Below are 17,165 nucleotides of genomic sequence, written 5' to 3' on the forward strand. Positions count from 1 at the left end.
TACTTACAAGTGATGCTAACATATTTATACATCCCTGAATATCATACTGTCATACATGGCAGGTGCTGATTTCATTACGTCAATATTAATTTGGAAAACGTGGATATTACCAGCAGCAATGCACCAACTTACTGTAAATTATTGCTGATATTACAAGCATTTTGCTTTTAAATGGTCACAGAAGTCCTTGGTGACTTCTAATATCCATATACTTACCAGTAGGTATTGCATTATTCCATATATTATACATTATTATACAACACATTATTATAAATATTATGTCCACTATGTTCTAAATTAAGTTATAGAGTATGACCTATGTTATGTGATAAATTCATTTTGGAAACAATAGATGCAGAAATAACATACTGAACTATTCTGTGTCTCAGTTAGGATACATAATCATTGCTTAAACAAATTCTTTCCAATCCAGTTTTATATTCACCCTCACTACTGACAAATAACAATCATGCTGATTAATGGTGAAGACAGATGTATTATCTCCTTAAACATGACCTACACAAAGACAAAATAATATGTACATGAATGTAGAGCATACATATAAAGTGAGAGGTAACAGATTCCTATCAAAAACTCAAGATGTGACTACTATGACTAATAATAACAATTTTATTATTAATAATATTAATTATAATAATAATAGTTATAATATGAATAAAGTTAATATAATAAAAAATATACGCAGTAGATATTATTCCTATTATTCATATTACCATTAGCAGTAATTTTCTTATTAATATTATTATGTTGTCATTACTGATTATTATTCATAATATTATAATTAGCATAACTGTGTTATTATAAATAGTAGTATTCATATTATTCATATTAGCACTTGTATTATTAGGTTTTTTGTAGTATTAATTTAAGGTATATTATTAGTTTTAGTAGTAATAGTACTAGTATTATTAGTAGTAGTATTTGTATTATTTGAAGCACTATTTGTACTTTTATTTGTAGTAGTAGTATTATTATTATTATTCATTTTATTACATTAGTAATAGGATTTGTATTTTATTCATATTAGTTTTATTGTTACTACTATTAATATAGGTTTTATTATTAATAGTAGTTGTAGTAGTATTTTAATCGTTGTTATTAGTATACATATTATTATTATCATTATTACTACTAATGGCATTAGTAGTAGTATTCTTATTATTATTATTATTATTATAAACAGTAGGAATTGTATTTATATTATAAGTATTATTGTCATTATTATATATATTTTGTTTTAATTTTTATATATATATTATTATTAGTGGTGGTATTAGTAGTAATATTGTTATTAGTATATGAATTACTATTGGTGGTATTATTGTTATAAGTACATGTATTATTATTGGTGGTAATAGTAGTATTATTGTTATTAGTATATGTAATATTATTAGAGGTGGTATTAGTAGTATTATTGTTATACATATATGTATTATTATTGGTGGTATTAGTAGTATTATTGTTATTAGTACATGTATTATTATTGGTGGTATTAGTAGTATTATTGCTATTAGTATATGTATTATTATTGGTGGTAATAGTAGTATTATTGCTATTAGTATATGTATTATTATTATTAGAAGTGGTATTAGTAGTATTATTGCTATTAGTATACATATTATTATTAGAGGTGTTATTAGTAGTATTATTGTTATTAGTACATGCATTATTATTGGTGGTAATAGTAGTATTATTGCTATTAGTATATGTATCAGTAGTAGTATTGGTAATAATGTTATTAACAGTAGTGGTACTCCCAGCACTGGTAGGTAGGATGATCCATTTCCTCCCACTAGCCGGTAAACGTGGGATGTATTTGCGCTATATCCGCAGTACATGCTTCATACATCCAGGTATGACAGCCGTACGGGATATGAGAAACTCTTATATAACATTGCAGCGCTAATAGAAGATCCCTGTATTGGTCTCTGTCAGTTTCATCCCCAACTAGTTGTTGATATATGAATATATTCTCTTGAATATATGATATAGACGAAGGCTGCGTTCACAAAAATAGGGATCTCCTTCTTTATTAGTCGCTTTTATGCTCTGACCTGGAGTAAATAACTTAAGCTTTTACTGATCGCCAGCTCTGCAGATCTTCCCCTCTCACATGTCCATTCCCGTGTGAGGGATAGATTGTTTTCCACTCCTGATTGGACAGGAAGAATTGCTAATGCCACAGGCTCCGTGTTGGTGTGTATGATGGATACGATGATTGGTATGTAGCAGTGGCCGATATCCTGCTTTACAACAGGTGCTTAGAAGTCACAGACCCTGTATTTATAATGGATGTGTCTAATAGAGGCAGAAGCCATGTTGGACAATGTATATAAGCATCACATAGTCAGCAGTTATGGTGGACACTGTATATAAAGATCATATAGACATCAGCCATGCTGGACACTGTATATAAGTAGCACATAGGTAGCAGCCATGCTGGATACTGTATATAAATATCATATAGACATCAGCCATGCTGGACTCTGTATATAAGTAGCACATAGGCAGCAGCCATGCTGGACACTATACAAGTAGCACATAGGCAGCAGCCATGCTGGACACTGTATATAATTAGCACATAGGCAGCAGCCATGCTGGACATTGTATATAATTAGCACATAGGCAGCAGCCATGCTGGACACTGTATATACAGACATCAGTAATGCTGTGTTCTATACATTAGTTCCACACAGAGAGTGTAGGTGATCACGCAGACTTATGCTCTCTCATCTAGGTATACACATATTATTCAGCAGGACCTCATATCACATACATATACCAGAGATGACAGAACATGTTGGGAAAGATCACAGAGAAGAGACAACATATTCACGGCTGTGGGGTTATTAGTGTTGCTGAATGAGGAGGCTTTTGGACAGCTAAAACCATCAGTGCACAATAGAGCTTTGTCTGAAGAAGCATTTGTATATTCTCACTCCTGACAGGAACAATATAACGTGTCAGACGGAGCAGTGGAATGAATGGCTGGCAGGAACGCCAGGGCTGCAGAAATACCACTCAGTCTTACATTGATGGGTGCACTAGCCCAGGAACGTAAAGGAATATGATAGATTATTATCATTATTATCCTTTATTTATATAGCCCATTACATTCAGATCTATTTATTCATTCACATCAGTCCATAACCCAGTGGAGCTTACAATCCAAGACATCATGTTGGACGTCCATTGAGTAGCTTAAAATACAAATATCACTACTGCGCATGTCCACAAACAAGACTTATGTTTAAATTTATATGCAGAGTCAGTCACATCTTGTGTATGACTCCTTATACCTATAGAGGTGGATCAAGGGGAAGCAAGGCGTGTGCAAGCGTAAGAGAAGTACGAGGCAAGGGGTGTGCAAGCGTAAGAGAAGTACGAGGCAAGGGGTGTGCAAGCGTAAGAGAAGTATGAGGCAAGGGGTGTGCAAGCATAAGAGAAGTACGAGGCAAGGCGTGTGCAAGCGTAAGAGAAGTACGAGGCAAGGGGTGTGCAAGCGTAAGAGAAGTACGAGGCAAGGGGTGTGCAAGCGTAAGAGAAGTATGAGGCAAGGGGTGTGCAAGCATAAGAGAAGTATGAGGCAAGGGGCGTGCAAGCGTAATAGAAGTACGAGCCAAGGCGTGTGCAAGCGTAAGAGAAGTACGAGGCAAGGCGTGTGCAAGTGTAAGAGAAGTACGAGGCAAGGCGTGTGCAAGTGTAAGTGAAGTACGAGGCAAGGGGTGTGCAAGCGTAAGATAAGTACGAGGCAAGGCGTGTGCAAGCGTAAGAGAAGTACGAGGCAAGGGGTGTGCAAGCGTAAGAGAAGTACGAGGCAAGGCGTGTGCAAGTGTAAGAAAAGTACGAGGCAAGGGGTGTGCAATCGTAAGACAAGTACAAGGCAAGGGGTGTGCAAGCGTAAGAGAAGTACGAGGCAAGAGGTGTGCAAGCGTAAGAGAAGTACGAGGCAAAGGGTGTGCAAGCAAAAGACAAGTACAAGGCATGTGGTGTGCAAGCGTAAGAGAAGTACGAGGCAAGGGGTAAGACAAGTACAGTAAGGGCATGTTGAAGTAAATGCTACTGATGAGAGCTGGGGGCAGATATGACTGTCAGGATACATCTGTTGAGGGTGCTCTACCCTGGTGTAAGTTACAAACTGATAATGCTGATTATCAGGGGAGATTCATCCAGCTCAGCATACTATGGGCCTGAATTTGAGTTAGGAGCAAAGCAAAGTAAAGTAGTACCTGGGCAAAACCATGTTGCCTTGTAGGACAGCACGGTGGCTAAGTGGTTAGCACTTCTGCCTCACAGTACTGGGGTCATGAGTTTGATTCCTGACCATGGCTTTATCTGTGAGGAGTTTGTATGTTCTCCCTGTGTTTGCGTGTGTTTCCTCCGGGTGCTCTGGTTTCCTCCCACACTCCAAAAACATACTAGAAGGTTAATTGGCTGCTAACAAATTGACCCTAGTCTGTAGGGCAGGGACTGATGTGCTAACGGCGCTATATAAATAAAAGGTTATAGGGGGATGTAAATTTAAAATGAAGGAAAAGATTTATATTTGGTATACGGCATGTCATAGATCAACATTAATTTCAGTGTAAAAATAAAGCTATCAAGTATTTGTCTGCTACATGAAAAAACAGCCAGTATTTTCCTTGTGTGAAAAAAAATAAGTCAACTTGCACCCCTTGCATTGTAACATGGTTTGTCCAGGTGCAAATTTGCTCCTTTTGTTTGCTTTGCTCCTAACTCAAAATAAGGCCCCCAGGAAAGTGTAAGCACTCAGATAACCCCACACAAACATAGGCATGACATACACATTCTATACAGAGAGCACCCTGTAAATAGTGATATAAGTAGCACAACTAAGACGTCTAAGATTTGATCGGCTTGTGAGATACATGTTCCCTAATAACTGAGATTGCAGTTGTTACGGATATTTACAGAGGTCTCTTTGACAGTTCCAAAGAAAATCTGCAGAATCACAGAATAAACTGCAGTCTTCCATCTGCACCCAACACATTGCTGACATTAAGCTTAGAAAAGGCAGCTCTGTAGAAGCAGCTAGCGTTTCCACCAATCTCACACAGGCAACATAAGAGCTAAATCATAAAAAAAAACCTTAATACGATATGGAAAACTATGTCCTATCTGCTTAAACTAAAGTGCATTCGTCGAAAAGTGCAGTATGGGATAAACTGTAAATAAATCTCTTTGAGATATAAAACATTTCACAGGTATAAGACGGAGTGTTACAACACACACTTTAAACAACATTGTGAAATGAACATTTAAATATATACGTGATTTTCCAAAAGCAAACTGATCTTAAATTGCATCTGCTCTTGATGTATAAAGATATTTACATAACAGTAATGTCACTGTATGAGATAAGATATAGCATTTACAATATTTATTTTAGAGTAAAAAAATGAAAATTGATGTATACTACGCATGGACATACTTCTGAACGTACATAAGCAGACCTCTTCAAGTAGTTTAAAATGACCAACATAAGTCTGTACAACAAATGTGTCTTATGATGAGATCTTACATTTATTGCTAAGTGATTGAAACATGAATTTCCTAAAGGAGGCAATGTAACAGAAAGGATCTCTCAGAAGTATGGTCATCTATGTTAATTCTGATTGTCTAGTATTTGAAAACAATTAAATTGCAATATGTGTCTGGGTTTATCAAATTGAGATCAATCTGTGTCCACGAAAGGCCTTAAAAAAACCCTAAAGCTCACTTAATTTAAATTAAAATATATTTTCACAAACAATCTTTAAAATTAACAGTTTGGTGTAATTTAGAGTTAGAAGCAAAGCAAACAAAGGAGAAAACCTGCTCCTGGACAAACCATGTTCCGGTACAAGGGGGGAAACGCATTTATTTATTTTGCAAGCAGAGAAAATACTGGCTGCGTTTGCATGTAGCGCACAGAGTTTCACTAATACACGTCAAACCCCCAACTCTAAATCTGTCTGCACATTTTACATCTGCCCCAGCACTTGCCATGGTGCAAATTTGATCCATTTTTTTTTGCTTTCTTCCTAACAGTAAGTTCTCTCAACATGTTAATTTCATTTTAAATATTGTTTGTGAAAAGATATTTTAATTTAAATCAAGTGTACTTTGTTTTTTTTTTAAATAAATATTATCATAGGAAAAATATTCAACGGAAAATACTCCTAATTTATACCTAAGTATTACTGATACTGTTATAAGTCTGGGAGCCATATCAAATATTTATTGTAATAAAAACAAAATATTTCTAATAGAAATAAATATTTAAATATATATTGAGGGGTGGAGGGGAAGGGATAGGGCTAGAGGACAATCTTGGGCTGGGTAAAATAAGTGCTTAGATTTACTGTGAATTTTAGCATGAAAAAATAATAAAAATAACTAGTAATTCGTAGCACACAAATAAAGTGTATACTCACAGGTCTTACAGCCTGATGAAACATATTACTGCTAGAATGTAACCTCTCATGGGCAGGATCCTCGCTGCCTATTGTCTCCCGTCCATCTCCCTCATGTCTTTTGCTATATTCTCTGCGAGTCCCAACAGTTTATTATTGACACCATGTATGCTCTGTAGGTGTAACTGTTTTCATATTTCTGTGATTCTACTTACTGTTCAAGTTATGTTCTATCTGAATATAAATAAATATTAATAATAATGATGATAGAGGCACCAAATAAATTTGCTTTCATAATACTTTTATGATCTCAGGTTATGTAAACACAGAGCTGTATAACTACTTATAGAACCCATTGTGTATGTATATATATATATAATTCTTGAATATAAAACACTAATGTCCTTCCTATATCTTGTGTAGTAAATTGTGTCTGGAAGGAAAGAAGCACAATGAAATCGGAGTAGGGGGTTTGCAGAATGAGGGTCTTATACACGCTTGCTCACACGTTTCCAGTGAAAGTGATGGTTTCATGCATTCAGTTCTATTAGAAGTAGTTGAAAAACAAGTTTTATTATAAATAAACGTGCAGAGGGGAGTTTTCATGGCATTTATATGGACATTAATGTGCGTTACTATTCAGATTTTTTCAATACAACATTAGACACTTATATAAATAGGAGATCATCTGAAATAAACCGCTGTAAACCCTGTGTCCTAGGGGTAGTGGATTATATATACCCGTCACCATCATTATTTGTTATTGGATAGTTGCAGTATAATCAGGAACCTGTCTTTCTCCCATGTAGTGTATTATTATCAGTGCTATACAATTGTGTAATATAGAGAGACATATATTGGTTATAGGCAGTAAACAGGAACAGAGGCAGTAGTTGTACAGTCTTTCTCTCTGTGGCAGATCATGTGATTATGGTTATCACTGTACACACGCATAGGGGGCTCATGTTAAGTTGGATGCAAATTGCGTTCTTGGCGTGCAAAACTCTTAATTACATCTGAGCATGTGCAGAGAGCACTAATTTTGGGGCCACAAATGCGACCATGTTAATATAATTTATTAAAAGTAGATTAAATGATGTTTAGCAGCACAACCCATGATTACTCCGAGGAGTTTATTCTAAATATTAATCTGATTTATCCAATTTATATTTTAGGATTAGCCCAAATACAAATTTAATATTAAAAGAGGCAGGATACTGACAAAGAAAATATCATTGCTATTTCTACGCTCCAGAAGACAATCGCTCTGTAGGGTCATACTTATCCACAAAATTACCAATATGTAGAATTAAACACAAAATGTAATAAACAACGTCAGATAAACCCTTTCTTCCCTGGAAAAATTGCTGAAGATGATCTCTATGTATCTCTGCCGCCATATGAGCCTGACAGAGCCTGTGGGTCTGTACCGCACTGCGTACCTTCTTGTTGCAGTGATTGGCGTGTACTACATTATTACTTTTATTATAAAGGATAAACAAGGAAGAACAAATAACCAACTGACAAAGCGGCTAATAATTCAAAGAGTATTCTCAGTCTTTCGCTACATGTCCCGTCTTTGGGTGGGTGTACTCCGGGTGCTTCTGTTAACTCCCACACTACTAAGACAATCTGGTAGGTTCATTGGCTGCTGACAGATTATCCCTAGTGTGAGTGTCTATGTGATAGGAAATATAGATTGTAAGCTCCCCTGGGGAAGGGACTGATGTAAAGTGCTGTCCAATATGCCAATATGTAGGCACTATATAAGTAAATTACCTTGTCCTTGTACCTTGCCCACAGTTACAGATATTGTGTGGATGTGAACTATTGTACTGTGTAGTGTTATTTGTAATGATATGATATAGATATATACACATATATACACACACATATATATATATATATATATATATATATATATATATATATATATATATATACACACACACACATATATATATAATATAAGTGACTGGTACGTAATAGTGTTACAATGTAGGCAGCAGGACGTATATATATATATATATATACACACACACACACACACATATATTATATAAGTGACTGGTACGTAATAGTGTTACAATGTAGGCAGTAGGAGAAGTGGCGGTATGACATACCCCTTCTACCCCCCATTTCCGCCACACACTCTCTCTCTCTAAATTACATTTTAGAATCGCACACCCAGTGTAAGTACCTTGCGAGTGAACGCTCCCCAGTAATGTGCAGATCTTAAAGCCCTAATTATACTTGTTGCCAATGCGCTGTCAGTCTGTCTGATGGGCAGATATAATTATCGTTGGTCGCCATTTCTTAAGTAACTTGGACACACAGAGAGAAATGCTAATTGAGGATTTCAGTATCTGCGAGAGGTCTGCAACTGGCAGCTCTGGAGATATAGAAGCAGGTGTGAGTGTCAGCACATCTATATACAGAGAACCCATCAAAATTATAAACAACTACAATCTCTTATCGAAAGAGACAGCAATTATATGACTGCACAACGTGAAACTGTCACAATGATCAGACTGCACTAAATCACTGGAAAGAATATAAATATAAATCATCATCGTTTATTTATATAATGCCAGAGATTCTGCAGCGCCATACAGCAAGAGTACGTCAATACAAAATAGAACATACAATAATTATGTATTAATACAACAGTAATACAGAAACCAGCTAATCTCTAAGAGCACATTAGCCAATAGTAAAACCTAGAATAAATATATCTGACGTAAAATGGTGGAAAGTAGCAGTACCGTGTACATATGCATCATACATTATAACAAGGACAAGCAGACAAATGAGAGAGCGGACCCTGCCCGTCACATCTTACATTCATTCAATTATAAAGGATATATTGTATTTATTGGACATTATCACCATTGAATGCTCCACAAAAACCAAAGTTATACACCTATTAGTACAACGGAAAAACCATAGTTATATTCTGTATACTTGCAGTACTGTAAGAACTCTTAAAGGGCAGTTTCTCACATAATGCAACATATAAACACCGAAGTTCAAGCAGACGATGTCTGTATATTGTCACTGACTGAGCCCTGCTCTGAATCCTCTCACAGCATTATGTTATTAAAAGAGAATGAACTTTGTAATTCACCCATAACCTTTCAGAACAGCTCCACAGTGACGGATCCACCTAAGGCTGTCACAGCTCCTTTTCCTCTCAGCACCCCAGAAATCAAGAACAAGGTGAGAAATTGCAGCCTGTAAATGCAGAATTCATCATTTCCAATACTGTGTTTGTTTTTAATTGCAAAGATCAGTTGGCAAAATTGGTTGTAGTACTCTACATTGTATTATTATTATTATTATATTCTGTGACATTATAGTAAACAAAAATAATATTAGCTGTAAAATGACATTGAGTAATTGATCTCTACTGACATTTCTGTCATTCAAAGTCGGAGTTAAATTGCCATTATTGCCTTCCTATAAGTGAGATAGAAACAGAAAATCTGTCAACACTTAAAAAAAACAACAACTTGGATTTGACAAGTATCCTGGATGTTTCATGGTGATTGTTTTTAACTATCAAACTACAAAAAAATTGCCTTTCTACACAAACATTTTGAATAATAAATTTGTAAAAGTTTGTTAACTTCTGTGTATTTTTTAGTGTTTACCATGTAAACCTTTTAGTTTTTTGTACATAATGTTTATTTTCTGTAAATTGAATTAATAGAAACCAAGATAATTCAATTAGCATGAATATGTTGCATTGTACAAGCAAGTGATCAGAAAAATAATGTGTTATTATTGAGCGACTGATATTGAGAACATGTAACAATACTTCTTGTTTGTTGTGGGAAGGAAAATGTATCACATAGAAGAGAGAGTCGACTATGAATGATATGTTGTGGTATAAGACATTCATTTACTCACAGTGTTGTGTGCGCCCCCGTTAGAGATATTTAGTTATGAGGCATATCATGACACATGTAATGTTGATGACAGATCAGTGCATTCTGTGTATTAAGAACGGAATAGCGGCTGCTTTCATCTCCCCATAAGGAATAGTTCCCAGAGGCTGCAGGGAAGACAGAAAAGCGGTGTATGCAGCCAGAACAACTGCAGAATACTCCCGCAGCTCATAATGTGAGAGCCAGGGGAAGAGCACTGAGCACATTCAAACAAGAGGAGAATATGTAGGGTCTGTATGTACTGTGCCCAAGGCTGGATTGTGAAATCATCTTTTAAAAAGTTAATAGTTTTAGTAAATTGTCTTTGAGGAAAACAATAAGAGATTTGCATCTGATGACCTCATCATGTAGACACCAGATCATGACATTGTAACTTGCGTCCCAGCATAGAGATCAGTAGATGTCTAACCTGCTGTGTTTCCTTTTGGAATTGAAGATGAGAATCTTGAGTCCTAAATGTTGCAGAGGAAATTCTAAAGAAACCTTCTGTTGATGTTAATAGTAATAAGTGAGAAAGGGCACATTACTCCCAGTTTATAAACTCAGTGATGACGGTTTATGACATTTAAGGGGTGGGACTATAGTGGGTGCAGCTATGGGGTGAGGGGGCCCTAGCATGCCGGGTCACACCCACCTGCGAGACCCTTGCTACCACCTCAGTCCCCCCACCCTATTCAAGAACAGAATAAGGCCTATTCTGACCGGCTCAGGTTGCGCATACTTAGAAGAGGCCCATGTTCTACTCTGTGAGAGCTAAGAGGGGGACCCAGGAAGCAAGAATGATTTTGACATTGTGTTTGACCGAGATCAGAACAGCTAATTGCATTTGATCTTCATCTACTCTTTGTCCAGGATATCCTGAGTTTTGAAGTGGATGAGGACCAAGTAACTTGAAGCCAATCACATCGTCGGAATGTCCATGGCAGCAAAGACTATATCAGGAGATGAGTGATGTGTTAGTGAGGACAGGGCTGCATGTGACAGGGGCAGTGACATGATGTGAGGAGGGGAATGGAGGCAGCAGGAAGCCACAGACTGAGAGTTATATAGTGGAAGGAGCAGGGTCCTCCAGCAGCACAGAGTATATCAGGAGATAAGTGATGTGTTACTGAGGACAGGGCTGCATGTGACAGGGGCAGTGACATGATGTGAGGAGGGGAATGGAGGCAGCAGGAAGTCACAGACTGAGAGTTATATAGTGGAAGGAGCTTTTGTTCATTTGAGTGAGGAGACCCAATATACATTGATTTAGTGAATAAAATAAACAGTAAAGTTAACAGATTGTGATGGGGACGCGGTGCACAGCAACCTGTAGCTGGATGACACATAACCGTGTACAATATGCACTAAGTGCCACTTTTAGCCCATAATCCTGCCTAGGGTCTATGCTCAGTCTCCTGCAACTAGCTGCTGGAACGTCTTTAGGCTAGCTTGTATAAACTCACATAACTATTAAATAAACCCAGACGTATGTACCTAGTAGTCCAAACACATGGTTAATAACACACGATCATACTACCGCTGTCAATAAAATGAAATAAATATTTAAAATTACATAATGCACAGTTATCAAAAAAGTTTATTTAATGTACCTAACGCAGCTGTCATGGGAAAGGTGAGGACTTCCTGAGACAGATACAATTATTTAAGGGTTGCTAATGCCATGTAAAGCCTAAAATGTGTGAGCTTAGGAGACACATCAGAACACTTACACGTACAGGCTTGTTTTTTTTTACAAAATATGGAAGTCATATAACTAAGCCTAAAAAACTTGGTTTTCTGGTCATTTATGCAATTTAGATTTGTACCTGTTTGTCTTTATAGACAGAAGCGACATAATGTACTTCATACTAAACATCCCCCTCCTTGGCTAAGTTATAATAACACATAACAGAAGTAGCTGAGGATGTAAGTAACAGAACTCTCAAGAGAAAAAGTCAGATCTCTCCAATCCTTCTGCTGTGACATTCAGCATTAGAGGAAAACATTAGGGCAGATACTCCCACGCTGGCAACATGAGGTTATGGACATCACCACAGCAAATAATAGATGTAATGATAGCCTCAGAGGCAACAAGAAATATTAATGGATTTTCTGGGAGTTTCTTGGCACACTCCACTGTCAGGATAAATTAATGAGAGGCAGGTAGCAGAATGGGAACGTTTTGTATTTGTGCCACACCATGTAAATTATCAGCAGCTACAGCTAAATATGTAGTATGTGGCAGGATATTTATTTTATTCTCAGATTTAGGATTTTATCTGGGGACACCATTGTTTAGCTGTGGTTCCAGCCATGGCTCATTGGATTAGAGCATGGTTTATATTCCATGCTACAGAACCTTCCCTTGCCAGATTTGATGGTAGAAGTGAAGTAACCTGAGTGCTACCGATGCAGGTGTCTGCACCCTAGTTTTAGTCTAACGCTCGACCCCAATTTCACTTTTCTACATCTCCCCTTACTCCTTTCCATTCCTTCACCTCTTTATCTTCACTTCTCCTCATTCCATTAATTCTTCCAACTCGCTCTTTACATTTCATCTTCCATTAAATGTCTTCACTTCTCTTTCCCAAGTCTCCAATCTCCTATCCATTCCTTCATTCCCAATTTCATGTCTCCCGTCCCACTTTCCATTCCTTTGTTCCCACAACACCGTAATTTCCACTTTCCATTCAGCTTTCCCTCTATCTCCTTCACTTTCCTTTTCCAAATATCCATTCTCCTATTACTTCATTCCCACACCCCCAATTCAATGTCCGTCTCTATTTCCACTTTACAATACTTTTAATCTCCAACACCCTCCCTACCCTTTCCATATCTTCTTCCACTCTATTCTTCCATTCCTTTCCCAAATCTCTCTACCATGTCCATTTCTCCTTCACCTCCCTCTCCCACATTTCCCTTCTTTTACCTAACCTACTTTGTCCCAATATTCTGTGTCTCTGTGATTTATGAACTTTGCTAAAGTGTTGTAAGGATTTTGTGGGTGATCTATGTGGGCATAATTCTACAAATATGGTATAATTGGTTCTAGGGCGCATGAAGATATATAATGGCAGGTATGTTACAGATAAATAAACTTTAATGTGATAATATTAGACATCCTGTAACAATTCAAATAAAATCAAAATCAAACAAGGCTCAGTGCCCACATACTAACACCTACCTGTGGAGCACTAACCTACCTCTTAACCTATCATGGATGCATTTTACCCCACGACACAGCAGATTAATCAACTCTCACTATACATTAATTAAGAACCTTCCAAACTAACTGCATTGTATACAAATTGAAAGCTTTCCATAATTACGTCAATGAATATAACCCATTGGTTGTCTCAATAGTGAAAGACTTTTTGCTATTTTAGTAAGTGAACAAACAAGTATTTTGTTCAGCTAACAACCTTGTTCAAATATTATAGGACTGGCAATTAGCTGTGTAAACTGAGTCTTCTTAGGACCCAGCAGACTCTGCAGGTCACTGATCAGCAATGGACGACTTACACCTGGAACCAATGACTAGCCTTCATAAATACTGACCAGGACAAGCAGTCAGTTTGTTTGCACGTATCCCTGAGGAAGCCCATACTCTTTTGAAGGGCGAAACCGGTTCGATTAATATTATATTTTTCAACTTTCAACACCAACTTTGGCAGTATTCCATATTCAACACCAGGAGCTGCCACAATCATTCAAACATTGCCCGCATACACGCATGCTGCAACCACAACACGGCTTCATCACCAGCTGGCAAACACCGAGGTCAAACTGCGCATGCGCAGCCTTGGAAACTAAACGTCTCCAATGGGACCCACGAGCGAGCAGCGCCACCTGCATTCGGGGAGGGAAGGAGTGCCCGGACTATAGGAGAGGAACGTTACTACTCTACAAGCAACATCTTTTCACAAATGTGAGTTATTGGGAATATTTCCCACAACATCTGGACAAGTTTGACTTCAACAGTCTATGTATGGAACTATACAATGTTGAACCATTCTCAATTATCTTCATATACTTTGCATCATCCACTGGACGGACCTACTTTTCCATAGACATAAATTGCATATTTGCACTTCATTTTTAAGTGAATATTTGTTTTTGAACTGCTTTAATTTACTTCTTGCAGCCCACAACCTGCGGTATTACCAGCATCTCACTACATTGCTGCTTATGTATGTCATAATTCTGTATGTTATTCTGGCCAGAATATTTATTGATGATGTCACAATGATACCTATCACATTAAAGTTCATTTATCTGTAACATACCTGCCATTATCATCATCACCATTTATTTATATAGCACCACTGATTCCGCAACGCTGTACAGAGAACTCATTCACATCAGTCCCTGCCCCATTGGAGCTTACAGTCTAAATTCCCTAATATACATACACAGACAGAGAGGGAGAGACTAGGGTCAATTTTGATAGCAGCCAATTGACCTACGAGTATGTTTTTGGAGTGTGGGAGGAAACCGGAGCACCCAGAGGAAACCCATGCAAATACGGGGAGAACATACAAACTCCACACAGATAAGGCCATGGTTGCGAATTGAACTCATGACCCCAGTGCTGTGAGGCAGAAGTGGTAACCAATTAGCCACCGTGCTGCCCATCTTCATGCGCCCTAGAACCTATTATACCATATTCTAATAACCTTTAGAGGGTGGGAACTCCCCTTATCATCATATAGGCTCTACTTAGTGGCTGCACTTACATCTAGTAGGAAGCGCGGCTTCTCCCACTACCATTGTTATAATTCTACAAATAATTGCAAAATCCATGGATTGATCTGGTGAAGGTGCAATAACATTATGGGGTAGATTCCATTCTTTAGAACATGGGTCGCGCATCTTTACCATTAGTACGGTAAATTGTAACAGGATTTCTGGTCGCGGCTCAGGGATCTGCGAGCAAAAATCAGCGTTGAAATTACCGTAGTAACGGTAATGATGCGTGCCCCGCATTGCAGGGAATTGAATCTACATATATATATATATATATATATATATATATATTGGAAACACACATAGAACCGGAGAGCGCTCATAGTAATAAAATGTGTATAGTTCTTAGATAAACTGCATACAATTAATAAAATTGATGAGGCTTATCTGTAACCCTCCAGAAGTTGAGTCCAAGGAACAAACAGAACTTATTTAGATGTTGGAAGCACAGTTGACCTTTGTCATCTTTATGACACAATGGTAACAGTTTTTTTCTTGGTGTTTAATTATGTAAATCCTAATAACAAGTTTATTATATGCAATCATGAAAATCTAATTATATGTTTACCATATTTGATTATGAAAATCCAGCTACACATGTATTAAGCTTTAAAGATGACAAGCTGTGCTATAAGCAGCATATTTCATCTACAGGTGTAGACTTGCAGCCATTGTCAGGGTGGAAGTTCTGGCAGAGAATCTCTCATGTGCAGAGCTAACAATAGTTAACCACGGAGATGTATAATAATCATCACATGTAAAGTGCAATACGTAGGCTGGGATATCTTGTAATCTGCCAAATTAAAGGAAAGCTAAATATAAAGTGGCTTTTTATGAAACTGAACCTCCACAACAAGCACTGGAGGTAAGATAAAGATGTAATCTTTGTGGAGAGTATTTTTGTGATGCACACCTGACTTCCTGCGTAAAATACAATGGATGAAAACTTTCTGCCTCACAGCGCTGGGCTGTGAGTTTGCACAATTAAGAAAGCACCTATCAGCTTCATCGGTCAATCAGCAATCAGCCAATCAGAAGCAGCTAGCTACTGCTGGGGACCATCATAATCAGTGTGTATTTGCTACTGTCAGGAGTATCTGCGTGCGAGTCAGCCTGTCTGTACTCGGATGGTGTTTGACTGCCCATCTCTCCCCTGTTCCCCCTCTCCAGGTGTGAGGAGACACAAGAGTCAGATGTGACAAAATCTCCATACGGCCATAGGCATACATTTTTTGTAGTTATGCTCAGTACAAATTAGCTCGTACTTAGCTAGTTAATGATGCTTACAAAGACATCAGAATATTAGTGCACACACAATTTTGCATATTTGACCAGCTTGAACTTATATTTAGTGAATATCAAGGTGCTGAAAATGTGTATGATACACACTACAGTCATAAAAGTAGCAGTGAAGACCACATGCCACTATAATATAAAAATACCAAGCAGAGCCACTGATCTTTCATATAGCATAATTTCCAATTAGAGAAACCAGCCAGATTTAATGTATTCCGCACACAACACTAATTTATGGCTGGTGATACACAAGGAAATCTTGTTTTTACTGTAGCAAGACTGACAGAGAAAAGAAAAAGTAATACAAACTGTGGAAAATAGATAATAAATATGGATGTATAAAGGAAATAGCATGTAAAACAATATTAAAAAATATATGTGAAAATTTATACAGATACATTATATATGTGTTGAAAATTGTTAATAGGTATGTGAAATATATGTAATAAGTGAAGGAAACATCATTTATGGAAATTATATCATCATAACGTCCTCTCTAGCTCTAGAGCAGGGGTCGGCAACCAACGGCACGCATGCCCAGCAGGTCCTCCCAGGTTCCGCTGCGGAACTGAAGACATGTGCCAACTGCTGACAAGAGGTGAGTCGCCTACATGTATTTGAAAGTGTACTGGGGGCAGTACTATGTGGTGCAGACTGTGAACTGTGGCCAGTACTATGTGGTGCAGACTGTGTACTGTGGCCAGTACTATGTGGTGCAGACTGTGTACTGTGGCCAGTACTATGTGGTGCAGAC

The 17,165-nt window shown here is 37.5% G+C and overlaps 2 protein-coding genes across 2 annotated transcripts in view; one reads left to right on the forward strand and one right to left on the reverse strand.

The window, feature by feature from the left end:
• ARHGAP32 (Rho GTPase activating protein 32) overlaps positions 1-17,165 on the reverse strand; it is a 389,933-nt gene that overhangs the window by 208,596 nt on the left and 164,172 nt on the right. The gene's annotated exons all lie outside the window — the stretch shown is intronic.
• Positions 1-17,165, forward strand: part of BARX2 (BARX homeobox 2) — a 32,751-nt gene that overhangs the window by 978 nt on the left and 14,608 nt on the right. The window lies entirely within an intron of this gene.

This window comes from Mixophyes fleayi, chromosome 11 (assembly GCF_038048845.1).
Source record: "Mixophyes fleayi isolate aMixFle1 chromosome 11, aMixFle1.hap1, whole genome shotgun sequence".
NCBI lineage: Eukaryota > Metazoa > Chordata > Amphibia > Anura > Limnodynastidae > Mixophyes > Mixophyes fleayi.